Below are 23066 nucleotides of genomic sequence, written 5' to 3' on the forward strand. Positions count from 1 at the left end.
GGGTGGCATCAGACCATGTGTTGACCCCAGAATACTGTGTTGGAGCAGGGGCTGTACTGCCTGGATGAAATGTCCATCTCTAGGGTCTTCAGATCATCTCTGATGGATGTCAGCATAGAAGATTAGCATAGAAAGTAAAGATCCCATGATGAGACGGAGATAGCCCTGGTCCTCTAGCCAGCATTCCCTTTCTCTCAGTATGACAGATTTTTATTTTTATTGCAAGTTATTGATGAGCTCAAAGTGGCTGCAGAATTAACCTTCCCAGTTACAGAATCCCTAACTATCTAAGTCACTATTGAAAACCGCTTTGAGGTACCTTGAGAATGCTAAACAAGTTTTGATGCTTTCAGAGCTTCCTTTTCAGATAGAAAGTTTGAGAGGCTGGAAAAACAATGATCTATTCTGACGCTAGAAAAGAGAAAACCAAAGTCGCAGTCATTGTTATGACTGCATGGCAGAAGCACACAAAGGCCCCAATCAGGATGAGGTCTCCATTGCTCTGGGTATCCTGCAGACACATAGGGAAACACAGCCCCGCCCTAAAGAACTTATAGCCATGGATTTTCCTTCCAACTACACCAATTTTACAATGTGGTCTAGAGCAGGGACAGTGAATTGGCCTTTTGTCTAAGGGTATGTCCATGCTGCAGTTAAGCACCCACAGCTGGCCTGTGTCAGCTGACTTGGGCTCAGAGGGTTTGGGCAGTGGGTTGTAAAATTGCAGTGTGGACATTTGGTGACAGGGTTCCCAGGGGTTCCTGGGTCCAGTCTCCAGCCCAAGCCTGAACATCCATACCACAATTTTACAGCCCCGAGTTAGCTGACACAGGCCAGCCATGGGTGTTTAATTGCAGTGTAGACATACCCTAAGAGAAAGTGTAGTCTCAGGTAAATATTTGTATATATTCTGTATTTATTTGGGATGGACTAGATTATGACCTTTGAATTTAGAAGACCTCTTAAGTAATCATATATTTTTGTAGCTACGACCAGCATCTGATGTGCTCACTTCCCCACTCCGCCTTCCCCCCACCCCATATTTCACAAATGTCTTTGTTTCTGAAAAGACAGGAAGAGGTTGGGTATGGCCTTGACTTCTGAAACCCAAGATGAATGGGCAAAGACAAAGAGGATCTCCCTCTTAATAAACACACTCTGGAACAACAGCCAAAGTATAAGTGAGGTATAATGCTCCCTAGTAGTTCTGTGCTAGCAAGCCTAGAAGACGATGAGTAGGATGTGTGTTTGTGGTTGAGTGAGGTATGCAAGTTATGTTCTGTGTGGATGGAATATGCATGGTGATGAAAGCTGTGGTGTAGAAGAATGAACACAGTTGTACGGGGAAAAGAAGGAATGCTTACAGTGTGCGGTGTCCCCAACTGTGGATTAGTTTGGACAGGGATGTAAGGTGGGAAAGACATATCCTGAACACCTGTTTCTACATCTGTATTTTTTTTCTCTTTCAGTATACAGTATGCTTTGCTTCTGACTGTGTTCCTGTATTACAGTCAGGTCCTTTCCATCTCATGCAAAAACAGTTTCTCATGCTATGCAAGTCAGTTGTACTTCCAAGCATTTTGAAGTGTGCACAGTTTGAGGGTGGGGAGTGGTGTTTGCAGGTATGCATTACAGCTAGTGGGAGTTGCTTGCAAATCCTGCTTATGAAACAGTAGGTCACTGGAGCAGAAACAAAGCATATGTCCATGTAAACTGTGACCTAAGCCTATTGCTGCAGCTGTGCATGCACTCCATGTCTTCCTATATATGTGGGACTCAATCCTGTATTCTTTGCTCATCTCAAGCTCCCATTGAGGTCAATGGGAATTGAATATCTTAAGGAATTCAGGATAAGGCCCTGGAGGGTGGGCAGTTGTTGGAGCAGTTTTCAAAACCCCATGCAAGGAGACAGCCGTGCAAAATGTACATACCATCATTGCTATGCAAAACAGCTGTTTGCAAATGCAAACTGTGCATGTTGGTGGCCAGCCCTGCACCCTCCTTTGTCAACAGAAAGAACCTCATTGACTTCAAAAGAATCAGGATTGTATCACTCATTTCCACATGAGGTTACAGGGTTTCACAGATGCAATGCTGTGCATGCATTTCTGCAGGCACTGGAAAATGTGCAGTGCATGGCGATGTGCAATTATCTTAATCCCCATCTGTTCACCTGAAAAATTTGCCCTTGGTTTCTGACTTCAAGACAGGGAAAAAATTCACTTGAAATATTAAAAGAAATAATACAAACTAAAACCTAAAGAAAATATGTAAATTTAGAAGTAGAAATAAACTGAAGGACTAGAAAATCATTTGTGCTAAGTAGTGTAACAAAATATTATTTGGCAAAGTGGTCTGGTTCTGGATAGATGGAGATAGTTAGGGCTTTGGTCTTGCATTTGGTTTGGCCGTTGTAGTTTGAACATTTAATAATAATAAAACAATTTAAAACTGGAAACTCTAAAATGCCTGAGATCCATGGCCATGTCTCTAACCTTCATTCAAAGGGGACTTCCACTTGCAGCCTTCACTGGAGCTCTTGCTTGGTGAATTTGCCTTTCACTTAGGAAATTAAAGTATCCTAGGATGGTTACCATCATCTAATGCTATGTTGGGTGCTTGGTTGCTAGTAGTTTCAGCTGGATCGTCGAAATTTTAGTTCAAGGACACTAGGGCAGACCCCTTGTGAAAAGTGCCATGGGGTCTTCAATGACCACGCAGAGCAGACGGGCTTGGGCTTTTAAGATCTCACCCAAAATACCTAAACACAGTAAATGACCTGTTATTTAACAGAGCTAACTTGGAAAGATGAAGGGCTGTCTCCTTTCTGCCAGGATTAGAACCTGTAATTCTAGTGAGTCGCATTATTGCCAACCTAATGCATAGGCCTCCCTAGCATTCCCTATGGTTTATAGGTCTCATTTCACGTTTTGCTCCCTAAAACAGCTTTCTAAAATGTAACATTTTATCCTTGTGTAGATCCCAAGGATTGGCAACACCTGTACATTTAACCAACAAGTACAAAGACAAATAGCCATTCTTGATGTGGGATCCCTAAAGCACTCTGCTCCAAATATAAATAAAGTGGGCCACACTGGAGGCTTGGTGTGCCATGGTTTAATACACTTAGGGCCTGATTCTTCTCTTACAGCTGTGTAAATGAAGAGTAAAGCCACAGAAGTCAGTGAAAGCAGAATCAGACCCATAGACTTTTACTGTTAGAGTGTGGGTCACCTGCCACGATATAGCACTAACCAAAGGCCCAGAACAGAACAGCCTTCCAAACTCTGGATCTTCATTTACACCCTGGATTCTTTACTCTGCTTTGAGTAAAGTGGCCACAGAGTCTGTGAGAATCACGCCGTGAGTATCTGAAACTTGGATTTGGATCTGAATTATGTGGCTTTGGCGCCTCTCTAGGCATAAGTGGAAATAGGTTTGGTGGTCTCATTGAAGGCTCCAGCAGACAGGTGAGCTGGCCGCACTCAAAACCACTGTATAATTCTGTGTGACTGGCACCCTTTGCTCAGGAGGAGCTTGAGATGTGTGGAGCCAGCAGTGAATTCCATTGGCAGAGGCTTTGGGGAGGATTGTATAGCAGCTGGCTCCATCTAAGGCTATTAGTCCCTCATTTTCATGAGCACCAGATTCATGCTATAATTGAAAGCAAAAGGATAAATTACCCATTGTGCATCTGATAATAAAAATGCCATTAGTAAAAAAAGATCCCCTTAAAAGCGATACTTTCACAACAGCCAATTAAATCAAATAATAAATGACACTGATTTAATTGTTTTATGTGTACCATAACACAGACCCTGGAGTCGGAGCATGAACTCACAGCGGGTAGGTCAGTGATAACAAATCTTGTTTTAACAAGCCTGACAGAGATCTGCTGAGCAATGTCCATCAGGGCCAACATGGCTTGGCTGTCTCCGTGGTGCTGGGGAGATAGACTTGAATAACAGTGTCGCACACTCCTTAGCTGACACCAGCCAAGCATAATGAAGCTTGGCCAAAGGCTTCTTTAGCATGACGGAGAAAGAGAAGTGCTGAAGAGGCCTAACCATGGCTGAATGGATGAATTAGAATAAAATGGTTGCAATAATAATAGTCTGGGACAGCATGTTCAGTGCTGAAGCCAATAAAACTCCAATCCAATTTCAATCCGTCACCCTTTCCATCTACATGCTGCCCTGTCATATGCGCTGCAGAAAATGATGCAAACAGACACACAGAGCACACCCTGCTCACCACCATTCCCTTGAAACTGAAGGAGCAGGGAATTTGCTACAATTCAACCGGAGTACCTCACTCCAGGTTTGAAAATCCCTGCCTGGGGCAGCTTGTTTCACACGCTAATTGAGATATTTGGGTAAAACTCCTACTGGGTATTGACTAACGCTGGTTGGGAGTTTTTCAAAGAAACATTTTTGATTGAAAAAAAAAAGTTTTGAAATTGTCAAAAAATCCCATTTGGACATTTTTGAAATGAAAAATTCATTTTCTTTTGTTTGAAACAACATTTTGTTTACAATTAAAGTTAATTTATAGTTAATTTCTTTAAAGGTCAAAATAGAAATGAATGTTTTGAAATTAAGCATTTAGCTTAGAGAGACCTGATATGAAGGGTTTTTTTTAAAGATTTTTGGTTCATCAACATTTTTGAAACAATGACTTTCTCCTCCCAATTTGGGAAAGGATTTCCCCCCAAAAAAATCTTAAAAACTCACACAGGCATAGAAAACAACTTCCCACCCAGCTCCAGGATTGGCTAGAGCTCAGCGAACAATTTATAATGAATCATTTATTCCAGTAAGTTTTCCTCATTTTCTATTGGCAAATTTTCTGCAAACATATGATTTTCTCAGATGAATTTATGATTTGCAATTATTTACTGATAACTTCTGTAAACAGTTTTTAGTCTATAGATTGCCTTTGATGAATTAATTGTGAGGGTTTGACATTTCAAATCCAAGCAGAGTTGGTTAATTTTGATGGACTAGGTGCCAAAGAATTGTTTCTGCTCCCTGGCTGAATAATTATAGTGCCTAGAATCAGTTTTCCAGGTGAAAAACAAATTTAGAAATTCAAAATTATTTTCCTGTGATTATTCTCTATTATTATGATGTACTTGTATTGCAGTAGCGCTTACAGTTATTGCCCAAGACTGCATTGCATTAGGTGTTGTACAAACACAAACAAAAAGATGGTCCCAACACAGGGAGTTTACAATCTAGGTGTAAAACAAGAAACAACTGATCAATACAGAGAGGGGGAGGGGAAACACAAGGAAATAAAGTAAGATTCACTTAAGATTAGCTGTTATTGAAAACATTGCTGCCTGTCAACCTGATTATTAGGTGAAAGTGAACACAGAAAGGGTAGGAACACAAGCAAAGTATAATCACTTTTTATTTGAATGAATCCTCAACAGGAATGTTTTGGGATGTACTCACCCTGCTCCCATACTGAAGCAAAGAACAAGCTGGTTTACTGGATGAACCCCCAAAGAGACCTCTGGTCCCAACTGTCTGGACCCTTCAGGGGCAATCACTATAATAGTTGTTTCAAAATCCAGGGCTGGAGCGTTATAGGGAACAGACCTTTCAGCATTACTGGGATTTGTTGTTTATGTCAGAATGTCCCATGGTGACAGGCCATAGAGGCCACGTCACTTTGTGGCTCAGTGCTCCACTGCTCAAAGTTCCTCTGTGGCACAGTGTCTGTGATGCACCACAACGATGTGTGAGGTGAATATGTGGCAAAGAGATGCCAGCCTGATGGTCCAAGCTCTTCAAACCTTTGAGCATGGTTAGAGGCACCTCCCCAGCTTCCAACCCCTCTGACTGCAAGTTCTTATGAGGTGTAAATCAGACTAGGTTTTGGCCTGTGATGTTCATGAACACGGTCAGTGTGGCATGAGGGCAGCCATGAAATTTTTCCCGCTAGGCTCACTGTTGAAACATGAGGCATATATTCATTCTGTTCACACATACACCACTGGATGTTTTCTAAAATAGTTAAGAGCATCAGATTCTCAGTCATGAGAGGAAAATGACCCCCCCACACACAAAGCAACATGGACACGTATTCTTCTTTCTTTCTTTGGAAACCCAGAAAACGCAAGACCCATAAATATCACAGCCTAGAACAAGGAGATGAGATAGACAAGGATGACTTGCAAGTGGAGAGGAGAGAAGGAAATGAATACTATGCAGTACAGCTCAGTGATGATAACAGATTAACACAGATTAAGGCTCTTGCTGGTTCCCAGGTGTTGCTTTGGCACCAGACATGGCCCAAGAAAGAAAATTTAACATTAGGCACGTGTAATATAGTCAGAAGCTGGAGGCAGCCACAAAAAAACAAATTGAAACTTCTCTTTCTGTAACTCTAGCTCATGGCTATTTCTAGTCTTTCCCTCTCTTTCTCTCCAGTGCATCTTAGAAAATAGCTTTTAAATTCATCAAAACCTGGACATACAGCATGGAGGACATGCCAGCAAGTTAGCTGTTTATTTTATAAGGGGATTTAAATATTGTAAAACGGAATAGAATGCAGGTGTTTGCATTATAGACAAGTTAGCCCTATGTAAGCTATGCAAAGAAGTGACTTCCAGATGAGAGAGATTTTAGCTCATTCTGGCTCAGCAAGAGAAGCACTTGCTTTTGGCTCACCTGGTAGAGCTTCTTCCTTTGGACCATAAGGGTCCTGGTTCAAGTGTCTGCTATGGCTGCATTCTGGGGACGCACATATGGTGCAATAAACCTGACACCCGCACAACCTCGCTGACTTCAGAATTTAGCCACCAGATAGGGGACTCCACAAACTGGGTTAAATGCTTCCATGGCCATCAGACATAGAGATAAGGATGGACTCTACTCCTGGAATAATGATCTTGACGTTACTGTTCTGCTTGTATGGCTCAGCCTATGGACAAGTTATATTGAGATTTATCTACAAATAAAGCCATACAAGTGGCTAACAATAACATTTACTGATTTCTACACAGGACTCTGGTAGCCAGGAGAAAATCACAGCTGCCTCATTGAAGGCTTCTTCACCAGACAGACCCAAATCTTGTGCATAGTAGCTGATCAGTCCTAAAGGGTATGTCTATACTATACCTGGAAGTGAGCTTCAAGGACCAGGTCCACAGACGTGCAGTAGCAGGGCTTGTGTGACCATAGCTTGAGAGCATGAGCTCCATCCCAAGCCACAACATCAAAGCAACATCTACCAGCTACTTTTAGCATGCTAGCGTGAGCTGCGCTAACCCAAGTCTGTTAACCTGGGCTGAGCGGATCACTCCCAGATGCCGTGTAGAAATACTCTTAGAGGACAAAAGACATTTTGAAGAGACAGTCTGTGCCTCCTCTCACATGGTTTAACAATGGTGTAACTCCACTGATGCTAGCACTGTAACTCCTGATTTCCCACAGCGTAAGTGAAAGGAGAACCAGACTAACACTAGCTAATGACTAATGAGCATAGCCATGCCTTCTCTTGGATTGAGTTTACCTGAATAGTCCCAGTAACAGAGATGGGCTCAAAGCTCAACCCTGTATCTGAACAGCCCAGAATTTGGGGGGAGGGCATTTTTGAGGTGGGTGTTTTTCCACCCACATCTCAACCCAGAGGTGGAGCAGAATGTCATGACTGGTCCCCTCCCATCCCCTATAGCCTGCTGAACCAAAGCCCCCCAGGTCCAAACACCTATGACCTGGGGGCAGTAGGGGAGGGGAAAGGTTACGGGGATCTGGATTGAAGTCCAAATGTTGAGACCTGTATCCCCTTTCCACTCAGTACTAGGGTTCTCTCTGCCAAGAAGTAATTTCTGGTGAAAAATCACCCCTGTGCAGAGGGCCAGGACAAAGCATATACATCAGGTAAGTCTAAGGCACCATGACTTGGTGAGGCCTGGCTCTAATCAGAGAGTTAATAAAGAGAATCTTGGACTATGCGGAAAAATGTGTCTGTTATTTGGTTATGTTTCTCCATACCTTGTTCTCTCTCCCCCATCTCCAGCCTCTCTTTTTCCCTTCTTATCCACCTCTTTCCTGCCTTAATTCTGGGATTGCCACAGCCTGCTTTAATCAGTCCACAACACATTTGCAATTAGCCTGAGTCAAAGAGATCCACCTAAGAGCACTGTATACGCAGTATGTTTGTCTCTGTTTCTAATTAGAGTGTCATGCACAGTGATGCTAAACTTAAGGTTATGTCAGCACTTATTAGAAATCCCTATTTTCAGAGAGATTACAATGTTGGCATTAAAATCTCATCCAGGCTGAAATTAGGAACACAAGGTCTCAGTGCAAAAGCAAGTTTTTTAAACCAAATTTTGGAGAGGAGAGTGTGTGTGTGTGGGAGGGGGAGTTTCAAAGTTGTGAGTTTAGAAAGAGTGAGAGAGAGAAATATAGTTCCTTGCATGCAAACTAGATTTTTACTAGTCAGATCAGTTCCTCTGAAAATCCCAGCTTCTGGGAATTAGTTAGTGATTTCCCTGAGACTCACCCCACTCATATATACATGAGTCTAGATTGGTGGTTCCCCTTCCAGCTCATGATGGAAAAGCAGACAAAAGACATGCAGCTTCTTTTTGACAAGGGGCACTGTTGCCTTAGCACTCCAACTTCAACTGCTCCTCTTCTTCCCTTCTTCTGAGTGCTGTCAGATCTCTGACTGTAATGGAGAGGATGAATGGCTCTGGACCAGCGAGCTCATGCTCCTATGTGATTTAATGGGAAGACAGGTGAATCTAGCCAGAGGTCACAGAGTTGGAAGAAGAGGACCTTATGGAGCCTTGGTAGCTGCTCCACAGTTAAAGGAGCCACCAGAATCCCATGCTAAATTTGCCTCCGAACCCTGTCTAATGGCTAGTTCTGCTGCTTTTGGCCTGCAACTGTTCATGGTTTCAGTTCAAAGGAGAAATTTTTATTTGTACCAAACTGGAAGGATGTCACCAAAACCAGTTTAGAATTAGAGGCAAGTGAAAAAATGTAATGTACTGCAGCTTTTCCAAACAGTGTGTAACTTTTTTGTGTATCTAGAGTTGAAGAGCTGTGTGTTGATAGGTCTCCTAATGCAGGGCTAAGCCCTGGGGGCCTTAGTTTCCACTCATTCTTAGGCAGCTACCAAGAAAGACATTTGAATTATGAATCCTCCCTATTTGCTGTTTGCAGACAACCTACTGACCTAACTAATATCACTTGATAATAACTCTTAATAAAGATAAACACATTGAGAAAACTGTATGCTAGTCAGATGATCATGAGGGTCCCTTCTGACCTTAAAATCTATGAGTAATTCATGAACAGGAAAATTTGCTACAAATAATTTGCGGAGTTCGTGTAAATACAGAGATGTGTATCCTTAAGATCTAATATTTTGGTTGCACCAGCCCTCAGCTGATCTCACGGCTGAAGTTCTAAGATTCCATTCGCATTCCATTTGCATTTCTGGTTATTTTTTTGAAATGTCTTTTAGAGAAAAGAATTAGGTGGATTTTAGACATCAGCATGGTTTCTTCAACATTTACTCTACAACATTTTGGCCCCAATTCACCAAGGTACTTAAACATGTGCTCAATTTTAAGCACATGAGTGATTTCAGTGGGACTACTTCATTAGGCATGTGCTTAAGTACCTTGCTGAACTTGGGCTCTTATTTCCTAGGAAAAAGATGAGTCTTTCATGATCTGATTTTCAGAAATGCTGAGCACCCATAAATTCCATTAAAACCAATGGCATCTGCACATGCTCAACACCTTTGAAAACTGGGCCAGGAGATTGCATGTAGATTACAGAGTCTTAAATAATACTTCATAAAAAACAAGGACCCCCTCTCATGGAGCCAAAAAAAATTTCAAAAATGGATTTGTGGTCTGGCTACTACCAAATCTGGATCAAACAGAAGGATGCGTTAAAAAAAAATCTAAGGGTAAGTGGGGGGTCGCATGAATTTACAGTACTACCTTTTGGAATGAGAAGTGTACTAGCTACATTTGTGAATGTAAGGAATGAGGTGTTCTGAATTCCCCTAAATCTCTGATGCAAATACAGCAAATGATGCTCTGGTTTATAGCATGACAAAGATAAACCATAAATGATATTTAAAGGCAGTGGTCCAAATCCTCCAGTAAAATAATTTTTATGCCAAACATAGGAAATGTGGGTTTGACAAACAGAAACTGCAATTCTTGGGTTTACAGTGTCCCATAAAGGTTAATCTAAAAAAAAAAAATCAAATTAAGCTCAAACTGGCCACCTTTAAATTGCCTTGCAGAAATGAAAAAAAAAACTTTTTTGGGTTTGCCAATTACTAGAGAAAATTCATGGCTGGAGTATTCCCTAATTGCCTCCCCTGGTTGGAACCATTAAGGGCAAACACATGGTTTGGTGGGTCATAAAAGAGCAGGTTGCATTCTCTGCACTAATGCAAGCATTAATTACTACCCCTGTTTTGTGACTTTCTGGTTTACTTACATTGTTATGACTGATATTCCTCTGCTAAGGTAATTGGAGCTGCTTTCACTCAACGTGATGACCTCAGGGAATGACCAATGGCTCTGGAGACTCAGTGACTTATACCAGCTGAATAAAATGATGCTATCCATGAAAAGAGGCCACTGTAAATGCCTTAAATGTTTGGTGTGTGTACTCTGAAGTGATTTCTTTTGCAGTTCAAGTAGACTATGCTTCCTTATGATATTTAGAAACCCAATTCTAGAATCATACGATCATAGGACGGGAAGGCACCTCGAGAGGTCTTCTAATCCAGAGTAAGTATTATCTGGATCATCCCTGATAGGTGTTTGTCTAACTTGCTTTTAAACATCACCAATGATGGAGATTCCACAACCTCTCTAGGCAACTTATTCCAGTACTTAAACACCATGACAGCAAGATAGTTTTTCCTAATGTCCAGCCTAAACTGCTCTCGCTGCAATTTAAGCCCACTGATTCTTGTCCTATCCTCAGAGGTTAAGGAGAACAATTTTTCTCCCTTCTCCTTACAACAACCTTTTATGTACTTGAAAAATGTTATGTCCCTGCTCAGTCTTCTCTGCTCCAGAACTATATCAGTGCCAGAGACAGACCAGATGGATGGAATTGCTTCAGGTAAGACCCCGAGGTAAATTGATATCCCAGAAAGGCAAATGTGGTGAATGATTCTTTGTTTAGTCAACCAGACTTGAAAGTAATTTTTCATGCATGCATTGACCAAGAGCCCCTGCAGCTGATTCATGTCTATGAGAGAGATGCCTGGTTTAGTAACATCTTGCCCAACCTAGAGAGAAGTTGTGATAATGTAAGTACTCCTCATAAATTCTAGTAAAGGATCACTTAATCTATCTAGTCCAAAATGAAGAAGTATTATTGCATATCACATATCTCAGAGCTCCTAATTTTGATAAACCTGTACTCAAATATGTATATTTGCTTTACTGGCCCCATATATGATGGGATGATTGTGAAATGGCAGTGAAAGAAGCCGTTAACCTCCTGGCTTGTTGCAAACTATTTCTTTATCTTATGATAGATAGGAGTAAGTGGTGATAGATCTTATTACAGAGGTACCTACAACTGGACACAGTTATGATGACATTTTTGTGGCTGTAAAAGGCCTTATACCAGCCCACAAAGACTGCAGCTTGCTGCTGACAAACCTGTAGCTCACCAGAGTTTTGTGAATGTTTATCCAATATAAGGGATGATCATATGTGCAGCATTCCTGGGTAACTAGCAGCATTTGGAAGCCTTGTTTACAGAGAAAAATATCTTTGCCTAGAACAGGGGTAGGCAACCTATGGCATGTGTGCCGAAGGCGGCAAGCAAGCTGATTTTCAGTGGCACTCACACTGCCCGGGTCCTGGCCACCGGTCCGGGGGGCTCTGCCTTTTAATTTAATTTTAAATGAAGCTTCTTAAACATTTTAAAAACCTTATTTACTTTACATACAACAATAGTTTAGTTATATATTATAGACTTATAGAAAGAGACCTTCTAAAAATGTTAAAATGTATTACTGGCACGAGAAACCTTAAATTAGAGTGAATAAATGAAGACTTGGCACAGCACTTCTGAAAGGTTGCTGACCCCTGGCCTAGAGTATTTTCTCTTCAGACAGATGGACAGATTGTTCATGTAATTCATACTATTCTTCATAGGTTGCATTATTTGTAATTGAGATGCAGTTTGTTTCCAGATCCAAACTCTCCCAGAGCTCAGGGGTGTTTTGAATCTGTGAGTTTGGTTCAGCCCACTATACAGCTAGCAGCCAATGGCAAAGTTTGGCCAAAATTCGAAGATGGCCAAATCTGAGGGTTCCATTCAGGCCCATTGCTAGTTGTTTTATTCATCACAGGTCAGATGTTTTGTTACATCTGCTCCACTTGCTTATATCTCTCTCCAACACTTGACTCTCCAGGCCCCAGTGGACATGTCTGATAGAAAAGGGGAATATGAAGTAGACTGTATTTGGTAAAAGGATGGTGGCAGCACAGACTGATGTGTTTGGGTAAGAAGTTTGAACAGCTTGAGTCTCATGTACCTTGGGAATGTTGTAAATGCCATCAGGGATTCTGAAAGTGCACACGGTACTTTAGGTCAGCGCCCCGGCCTGGGGTGGGGAGGATGTTAATGACAGTCAGGCAGTGGGCTGGAGCTAGAGCCAGTGCAGGTGTGTGGCTTAATTGGGAGGCAGGTCACCTAATGAGAGACCAGATGGTGCAGACAAGGGGTTAGCATAAGAAACACAGCAGGGTGAATTCAGAGCCTGGGTAAAGACATATTTATACTGATTGAGCAGCAGTCTCTGTAATAATTATCCTCTAGCCTGCTGACTCGATTTTCTCCATTCTTTCCACCCCTCTCCCTAACCAACTGTATTAAAAGTCTCACCCGTTGAACCCAACTGGCTGAGGAGCAGTGTAGTGTGAACAGGAGAAGCCTACGCTGAAGTACATGGAATGGTATTTCTACTCCCGTCCTCCATTTCATCAGATCTGTGCTGGAGTGTTAAGGTATGAACACTTCTACAGGCATTTCCATGCATCTCTTCCATTTCCCCACCCATCACATGCTGAAAAGAAGGGCTGGTGTACCCCCCCATTTCTCCCCAACTGATGGATTTAATGAGAAGACAACGATGTTTAGGTTTTTTTCAGTTCACTCATGCCTATCCTGCGTTTGTAGTGTCAGCAGAGAAGCTGAGGCTCTCTCTTTGTACTCCCTGGAGTGGGACCCTCTCAGGCTGTGTCTACACTACAATCAGAGATGTGACTGCGGTGCATGTAGACATAGACTCATAGACTGTAAGATCAGAAGGGACCATCATGATCATCTAGTCTGACCTCCTGCCCATTGTAGGCCACAGAACCTCATCCACCCACTCCTGAAATAGACCCCTAACTTCTGGCTGAGTTACTGAAGTAATCACATCATGGTTTAAAGACTTGAATTTACACAGAATTCACCATTTACACTAGTTTAAACCTGCAAGTGGCCTGTGCCCCTGCTACAGAAGAAGTAAAAAAAAACCAAAAAAACCCAAGGTCTCTGCCAATCTGATCCAGGGAAAATTCTTTCCTGAACCCATATAGGGTGATCAGTTAGATCCTGAGCATGTGGGAAAGACCCACCAGGCAGATAGCTGGGAAAGAATTCTCTTGTAATAACTCAGAGCCCTCCCCATCTAGTGTCCCTTCTCCAGCCAATTTTTGCTATTGGCAATCACCAACGGGCCACATTCCATCGTAGGCAGTCCCAACAGACCATTCCCTCCAAAAACTTATCAAGCTCAGTCTTGAAAGCCAGTTAGGTTTTTTGCCCCCACTGCTCCTAGCTTTACTCTAACTAGCTCCAATAACAATAGCAGTGAAGCCAAGGCAGAATGGGCTGTAGAAGCTCATCCTGGACCCGGGGTATGCTCTCAAGTGGCCAGACGGTACTGCCATGGATTGACTGCTATTGGTACCCGTGTTAGCTACATCAAAGCCATCACTGGTATGCCTACACACTCTGCAGTCATACCTCTGACTGCAGCAGAGACATACCTTAAGTGTAGAGAAATAGTGAGACAGAGTGGGGAAAGCCAGCACTGCTGGTGCCCATGCTGCACATTGCATGGGTAAACAGAGAGCTTCAATTTCAAGGGCTCTTCTGAGCAACAGAGTTACTAAAAATTAAAAATTCCTGATAGTGCGTTAATCTTGTGCCAGGGATCCAACTTAACTTCCCCTCTTGGTCACACAGTGGCACCATTCACATTTGTTTCAAGCATCAACAGCAGTGCTTTAAGTAGTGTGATCCATTCTGGATCCTTAGATTGTTCTTGGCTGGCAGCATGTTAAACAAGTAATCTCATCTGTAGTCTCTCCTTGGACATAGTGGGCCAAGTTACAGGTGTGGAAATCAATGGGAGTTAGGCACCTAAATACCTTTGAGGACCTGGGCCTTTGTGCTTAAGACTATCAACCTCCATGAATTGATATTAGAACACAAAACAGAGTGAGTCAGCAGAGAGAATCATTTAGTGGATTATTGCAGAAATTGGTGTTAAATCTGGCCTTATTTAATATCTTCATGAATGGTCTGAAAGACAACCTCAGTAGCACGTGAATGAAATCCACAGATGATTCTAAACTGGGAGGAATTGCAGTTACCCTTGAGGTCAGAGAAATAATGCTTAGAGAAAACAGGACTTAAAGAAAATGTGGGCAAAAGAGAGCAAAATGAGATCTAATTTGGGAAAATACAAATTGATTCATCTAAACCACAAACATTCAATGAGAGAGAGACTCTAGGGATGTGGTAATAGAGAAAGAGACCTACCTAGGGATAACAGTAGGCAGCAAGTTAGACCTGAGTTTGTAACACCCTATGGCAGCATGCTGTGCAATAGATCAGCAAGGCAATATTCCTTCTTTATATGTGAGGAGACCACATGTGGTAAAAAGACCTTCTGGCCACCATGTCCACCTGGGCTTAAAAGAACAGTTGGGAATCCAGAAGTGCTTCCAAACTACAGATGTCACTGCCAGGAGGCAGCGAGCCCGCACAACTAAAGGGGAAGGTGCCATTCCCACTGTAGTCCCTAGATTTTTGGAAACAACAATCTTCCCTACCATCTGACATACTTTGATCTTCAGGCAGGCTCCTTCTCATCCAAACCCTGGTCTTGGCCAGGCATAGAGAAAGCAGACACATACCACTGCCCAGGTTTGACTAAATAAAACAATACCCAAGTTGTGTGTTGTACGTGTACTGATGGCACTGCAACCCGGAGCAGATACAATTTCCCCCAATAGCCTTACACATAATTAAATTGGAGAACTGACAGAACAGAATCCTGAAGAACTCCCCAGGAGTATTCCTCTGGGTGTATAAGGAGTTACTCCAAACTTTCTTCCGGGAAAGGTAAACATGGTTCACGTGCAACACTATTCATGTGCAACCACATCCAGCCCTGCCAGGACTGAGAGTTGAATCTCCACAACCATATGGTCAACAGTATCAAAGGCAATTGAAAATCTTACGTGGTGAGCATTCACTTTGGATCTTTGTTCACTGCTAGCTAAGAGTGGGTCATCAACAAGAGCAGCTCAGACTCTGTACCACACCCAGAACAAGCACCAGATCGACCAGAAGTGAAGTAGTTTGAGAACTCCCAGGTGATACCAGAGTTCTGTCGCCACGCCCTTCTCTTCCTTAATGACTTTGCCCAAGACTCACGCAATAATTAGTCAGCATGTCAGTGTCAAAAAGTGGTTTCTTGACTGAGGGTACAAAATACTGCTTGTTCAAGGGAAACTGGCACGCCATCGTTCCTTAAGGTGACACTACACGAACACTCGTACCATAATAGAGTGAACATTTTCTCATTTATCTTCCTAGTCCTGGGCACCTTGGTCAAACTTACAGAGAGAAACTTTGAGCTCCCTTTAGCACATCCAGGACCTGCAAGCATCAGGGTGTGGGAAGAGAAGGGTAATGGCTATATTTATGCTTTCCTGATAGGTTAACAACAAACCATGAGAAAAAATCTGCTAGGGAATGGATCTGTGACCAAAAAAAGAAATAAAATTAAAAGTATAAATAAAACAATATTCAAGCCTAACATTTCAAAATGGTCAATGACTTTGCAAATTGGGGACCCATATGAGCTAATAAAATAAATTGTAATAATAATTAAGTACTTGTATTGCGGTAATGCATAGGAGCCCCAGTCATGGACCAGGGCCCAAATGTGCTAGGTGCTGTACAAACACAGAAGAAAGAGACAGTCCCTGCGCCTTACTATCTAAGTATAAGACAAGAGATGGCACATGAATCCAGACAGACGGGAGGAGCACAAGGAAACAATGAGATCTGATTTTCAGAAGTGCCAAGCGCTCCCAACTATTATTAAAGTTGAGGGTGTTCAACACCTCTAAAAGCCAGGCCTTCATTGACTCAAGTTGGTCACCTCAAAAATCAGTGCTCAAAATTAGTGGATGTTTTTGAAAAGATAGGGCTTAGTGTCCTTCAGCAGCTTTGAGACATAGAAGTCATCTGCCAAATTTTCTCTCTGTATCTGCAAATCCCCTGGATCAGTGGTTCTCAAACTTGGGCCACCGCTTGTTCAGGGAAAGCCCCTGGCAGGCTGAGCTGGTTGTTTACCTGCCGTGTCCGCAGGTTCAGCTGATCGTGGCTCCCACTGGCCGCGGTTTGTCACTCCAGGCCAATGGGGGCTGCAGGAAGGTGGCCAGCACGTCCCTCAGCCTGCGCCACTTCCTGCAGCCCCCATTGGCCTGGAGCAGTGAACCGTGGCCAGTGGGAGCCACGATTGGCTGAACCTGCAGATGCGGCAGGTAAGGAAACTGGCCCAGCCCACCAGGGGCTTTCCCTGAACAAGCAGCGGCCCAAGTTTGAGAACCACTGCTCTAGATCAATTAAGTCCAGATTTCTAGCTGTAATTTTGTGTATTCCTAAAGTGGGCAGCGCTAATCAAAGCCATTAGGAGACCTGGTCTAGCAGGAGGGGATTCAAAGTCCTTGTAAACTCATGGACTTCAAAGACATTGGCCACAATTTTCAGAAACGAGGATATGCAAAAATACTTCAGTGTAACAGAGGCAATGTAGCAACCTCATGAATCAATGGGTCCATTCTTTGTTGCTTTACTTTTTGAAATTGGCTTAAAATCTGCAGAATTTGGAATCTGATTGGATTCAAACTTGCCCCACACTTTGGGTATGTTTAGATACAGGGAATTCAGTTCAGTTAATTAAAGACAGGGGCTAGCTGGAAATTGGGGTCCAGATTCAAACTTTCCCAACCTTGGGAATGTTCAGACCTATCTCTATTTGTCTTGGGTGCAGGGAGTTTTCTGTGATGCTATCTGCAGGGAACTTTCCATTAGCAGCAGCAGAAGAGACAAAGAACTCAGACTTTGACCTTTATGAAAATATTCCTTAACAAAATTTACTAGGGAAAAGAATCCACAGTATTTTTTGTTCTGTTAATTTAACTGAGATCGACATGAAATATTCTGCGTTGTTTTAATACTTTGGTTTTCTTATTAAAAAAAAACTTCATTTTTCCAAACATATTTTTAGCAAAAATATTTTGCTTGAACTTTTTTCCTCCTCCTTCAAAGGCTGCTGCACTGATCTGGGGTGCTAAATACTAAACGTACATTCTACCACTCCATTCCCTCCCATTTGGATGGTAATCACAGGATCTTGATGCCAAACCATGGAAGATATTTTTTCCAGCAGTAGCATCTGGCTTCTTGGCAGACACCACAAGCAGTTGTGTTGGCAGTGTTGGGAGCTGCTTGGGTCTGTCATGTGTTTAGGCTGCTGTAGAACTGTCTGAACTGCCGTGTTCCCTTAGACAGTCTGTTCTCTTGACTTCCATTTAATTTTGACAAATTTGTACTTTGTTCTGTTCATTTGTTAATGAATCTCTGTTGAATCCAGCTGAAAAAAAATCTATATATAGTTTCTTTTATAAAGAATAATAACTAATGGTTATGTAGCACTTTCCATGCCCCAGGGCCCCCAATCTGCCCTGCAGATTTAAAGTTCTATGCAAACTACAGAGAGAGAGAGAGAGAGAGATCACTTCCCACACCACTGAAATGCAGCCACCTCTAGAATGGAACACAGCAGCAATTTAACACTGCTTAGTGACATGACACCAGATGTTTAGGACAGGAAGTAAAGAATGCTGTAGCCAGTCAAAATGCAACTGGAATTTAAGTAGGCAGAATATAGTTACTTCACACTGAAATTTGTCCAAGACACCTGAGCTCAGACTGCTGGATAAAGTGTTAAAGGATCTTTAATAATCAGAAAGGGTTAAGAGAAGCTCAGCTTTAAGTCTTATCCAGAAGATCGCATCTGCAGGAAGTAGGGCCTTTTGGATCAGTACTTAACCCTTTACTGTGCTCCCACTGAAGGGAAAGTATTTAAGGATACTCAGTATGTTACAAGAGGTGTCCAGCAGCCAAGAATCACACCTAGCAAACCAATAGCTCCCTTTACTGTAGTATCCAAACACCTCACAGTTCTTAATGTATTTACCTTCACAGCATCCTTGAGCAGTAGGGGAAGTGCTAGTTTCTGCATTTTACAGATGGGAGATTGATGCACAGAAAGAAACCTGCCCAAGGTCCCAAAGGAAGTCTATAATAGAGCACAGAACAGCACCCAGGTCTACTGACTCCCAGGCTAGTGTCCTAACCCCTGGACTATCCTTTCTGTTCTACAGTTCTATGGAACTTGGAGGGAGGAGCACAAGTTGCAGAGGGAACAGTTTGGAGAAGGCAGCAGGAAGCCAGTCTAGTTGCACATGGCTGTAACGCTAGCTGCAACAAATAATTATCTGCAAATAATTCTCTTCATAAAGGGACAGAACACTCTTTGAAAGTATGGACTCCTCTCATATTATTACCCAGCATGCAGTACATGAAACTTCCCCGATGTATTCATAGTCTATGTTCCATCCAGGCCTTCTATCAAATTAATGACTCAGCCGTGCCATGCTTAGGATTGTGAGATCTGAAGAGCTCTCATACCAGAGAAGTATAGCTGTCAGCACTGCAGTGATTAAGCATACTTATTCTCAGATATTTTAGAATTCTTCATGGGAATGATTTATACACATGACCACCTACAGCGACTGGAGTGTGAGATCGCCTGGGAAAGGACTAAGTAAAAATAAGTAAGGGCTTCAGGATTTTACACCCTTTAAAAATAAGAATAAAGATCCATGAAAGAAAATGCTGAATACTGCATAAAAATTGATTCACCTTATTCATGTAAGCAGAGTCCCTGCTCATAAGTGACCACAGAATCATTGACATTAGAGGTGGAGTCTTAAATCAAGTTTTCCACCCCCCCATGCCAAGGTAGGATTAATCTCTCTAGGATATTCTCAAGTCTCTAACCCATAGTCTAGTTTTATGTGAGTCATTACTGTAGAACAGTGAGGGGTATCCTAAAAATTGATTTATTTTTTTTTACTGGATTTAGCTACATTGGCCATAGATCCCAATTATTGGAAACAAGATCTTGCCAAGTTGTGCAATACTTTAGTTCTGTTTACGTTACTAAGCCACTCTCTACAGGCCAGCTCTGTGCAACACTTGGGTTTCTTGTAAGGTGACAGCATTGCAAACTGAAAAACAAACCACCAGAAAAGAATTTACTGTATTACTATAAGCTAGGCAGACACATGGAGACCAATGAAGTGCTTGCTTGCTATTTAAGTAATAGGTCCTGCCTACAGCCCTAGTCATAGACTCTCCAGGGATTGGTTACATGGGTGCCTGGGGGGAAAGGAGCCCTCCTCCCAAAGGCCACTCTTTGGCTACTAAAGCTGCTCTAGGAAAGCAGTGGCTTCTCCACCTCTCTCTGGATGGACAGTTTAGATGAGGGAATCCATACACATAGTTACACATCCACCAGCCTTTTTGGCCTGCCCTTACCCATAAAACCTCCCTTGCATGTTGGGATAGAAGCAACACATGATGAGCACCTCTTCATGGCCCTGCAAGGTGGGAGTCTCTGGAGCTGTACCATTTGAACGTACAGGAAGAGGGAAAGAGGCACCTAACAGTTCTGTGCGAAACACACCAATTTCAGTTTGCAGGAGCTATGTTTAAGTTGTGTCTGGGGCATTTTGTAGCATGTGTTGCTCACTGTGTTAGGGTTTTGATTTTGGGCAAACCTATGTGGTAAAGATGAAAATAAAACTAGTGTTGTCTCTGGTGGCAGTTCTCTAATATTTTCATAGAGTGTTCAGGAACAAAAAAAAAAGTTTGGCTGCAACTTGACTCATTTCTTTACTATGTTGGAACTGAAACTAATTGTGTTTCTACTTCTTTAGGGTTTTACTGTGTAACTTTTGCATTGCCTTGGTACACACCTGATTGCCAACCCCAAAATATTCCAGTTCCCATTAAAATTTAAGATGGATATTTGAGGCAGCTCTTATTTCTTCATCAAACCAGTTCCTCCATCCTTAATCTCATTACCTCTTCTTACTGGCATGCAGACTCGCCGCTCTGAACACCTTCAGATTTTTGAGTTAGGTATGAATGAGAATTCTGACTCCTATGTCATCATCATCATCATCATCACCACTCCCATAACTGCATTGGTCAATGAGGCACCATCACTAATGAGCAATCAACCAATTGTCTCCACCCCTTATGATTGTGTGTCAGTGCTTGAGTCTCCATGAAGTCCATTCCTGTCCACTTTTTTATGTTGTCAATTCATCTCTTCTTCTGTCTACCTCTTCTTCTCTTCCCCTGTACTGTCCCTTGGAGGATGATCTTGGATAGGCCAGATGATCTTGTTACATGACCGCACCACTTCAGCTTGCGCTTCTTCAGTCGTCAGGAGGTCTTCATATGACCCAGTGCATTGGGTGATGATGTTGTGGACCTCTTCATTAGTGACGTGGTCAAAGTAGGAGATGCCCAGGATTTCACAGAAACATCTCATCTCTACTACCTGTATATTCCATTCAAGTTCTGCCGTAAGGGTCCCGGTCTTGCACACATACAGAAAAATGGAGATGACCAATGCATGCAGCACTTTCAGTTTGGATTCCAGGGAGATGTTCTTATTCCTCCAAATTGGCTTTAGCTTTGCCACTGCTGCTGTTGTTTGTGCAGTTTTTGCCCGATTTTCTGCCGTGGATCCTTCATCAGTGATGATTGCCCCAAAATACTTGAACTGTTTCACTGTCTCCAGCTCTTGTCCACTGACAGTGATATGTGAGCTGATCCCATCACATTTGTTTGTCATCAGCTTGGTTTTCTCTGCACTGATTTCCATGCCATATTTTGCAAAGGTTTCATCCAATCATTTCCCAAGGTTGGCAAGTTCATCTTCACTGCCTGCCAGGCCATCAATGTCATCAGTGATTTGAGACTGTTCACCCCCAATGCTGACTGTGCATATGTGATCTTCTAGGGCGTCAGTCATTATTCGCTCCAAGTAGATGTTGAACATGTGGGTGAAAGAAGGCAGCCTTGCTGGACTCCAACAGTGGTGCAAAACCATTCTCCTAGTGTGCCATTGACGAGAACTGCACTGCTGGCCTTGGCATACAGTTGTTTAATGGTAAGAATAAGCTTATGACCAACATTGTACTTCTTCATGGTTGCCCAGAGATCTTCATGCCATATTCTGTCAAACGCCTTCTTGAAGTCAACAAAGATGTGGTAGATGTCCTGATGGTGTTGTAAGTACTTCTCACATAGAACACAAAGATTGAAAATTTGTTCTGTGGTACTTCTTCCAGCACGAAAGCCAGCCTGTTCTTCAGTGATGATATTGTCTGCTTGTGGCTTCAATCTGTTCAATATGATTCAACATGACTTTGCTGGGATAGCTAATTAAGCTTATGGTCTGGTAATTTTGACACAACTGCAGGTTGCCTTTCTTTGGCAGAGTGATGACTAGTGACTGTGTCCACACGGAGAGCCACTCACTGGTCTGCCAGATCTTGTTGCAGATCTTGGTGAGTACATCTATTACTATTTCTCCTCTGAATTTCATCAGTTTGGCTGGGATGTTGTCAATACCTGTAGCCTTTCCATTCTTGAGTGATTTTACAGCTGTATCCACTTCTTCATGTAGTATTGGAAAGTCATCCTCCTTTGTTGAATCTGGGCTCTCTAAGACACTAGGATCTCCATTTGTCTGGTGGTTGTATAGATCAGAGCAGTAGTCTGTCCACCTATTGATGATGTCCCTTTCTTCTGTCAAGTATCAGAGGGGTAGCCGTGTCAGTCTGTATCTGTAAAAGCAGCAAAGAGTCTTGTGGCACCTTATAGACTAACAGATGTTTTGGAGCATGAGCTTTCGTGGGTGAATACCCACTTCGTCAGATGCATCCGACGAAGTGGGTATTCACCCATGAAAGCTCATGCTCCAATACGTCTGTTAGTCTATAAGGTGTCACAAGACTCTTTGATGCTTTCTTCTATAAGACTTTTCCCTTCTTTGTCTTGAATTGCCTTAGGTTTGGTCCATCTTTCCTTCGTCAGATCTTTTACAACCTGGAAGGCTTGTTTGCTATTTTTACTATTGATACACTCTTCAATTTTAGAGCATTGTTTTTCAATTCATATCTCCTTGGCCATCTTCATTCCTTTCTTGATCTTTCTGCCAATCGCTATATTTATCAGCTCCCTCAGTGCTGTTCTTGTCTCTCTTAAGTTCTCTTCTAATGTCACACATTTGTAGTATTTCATTTGTGACCCATGGTTTTGTCTTCTTACAGTGTTTCCCAAGGATTCTATTGCTGCCTCATTCATTACAGCATTTAAATTGTTGGTCATTGTTTCTACGTCTTCCTCTAGAGCAAGCAGTGGGGCAAATTTTCCGCCCATCATTGCTTGGAATGACTCTGCAATGTTTTGGTCTCTGAGTCTTTCTAAGTCAAACTTGGTCCTGGTAAACTTTGGCCTGACGATTTACCTTAGCTGCAGTGAAAAATTTAGCATCACAAGGTCGTGATCACTTCCAATATCAGCGCTGGGGAAGCTCCTTGT

Source organism: Mauremys reevesii, linkage group 8, assembly GCF_016161935.1.
Source record: "Mauremys reevesii isolate NIE-2019 linkage group 8, ASM1616193v1, whole genome shotgun sequence".
NCBI classification, from domain to species: Eukaryota; Metazoa; Chordata; order Testudines; family Geoemydidae; genus Mauremys; species Mauremys reevesii.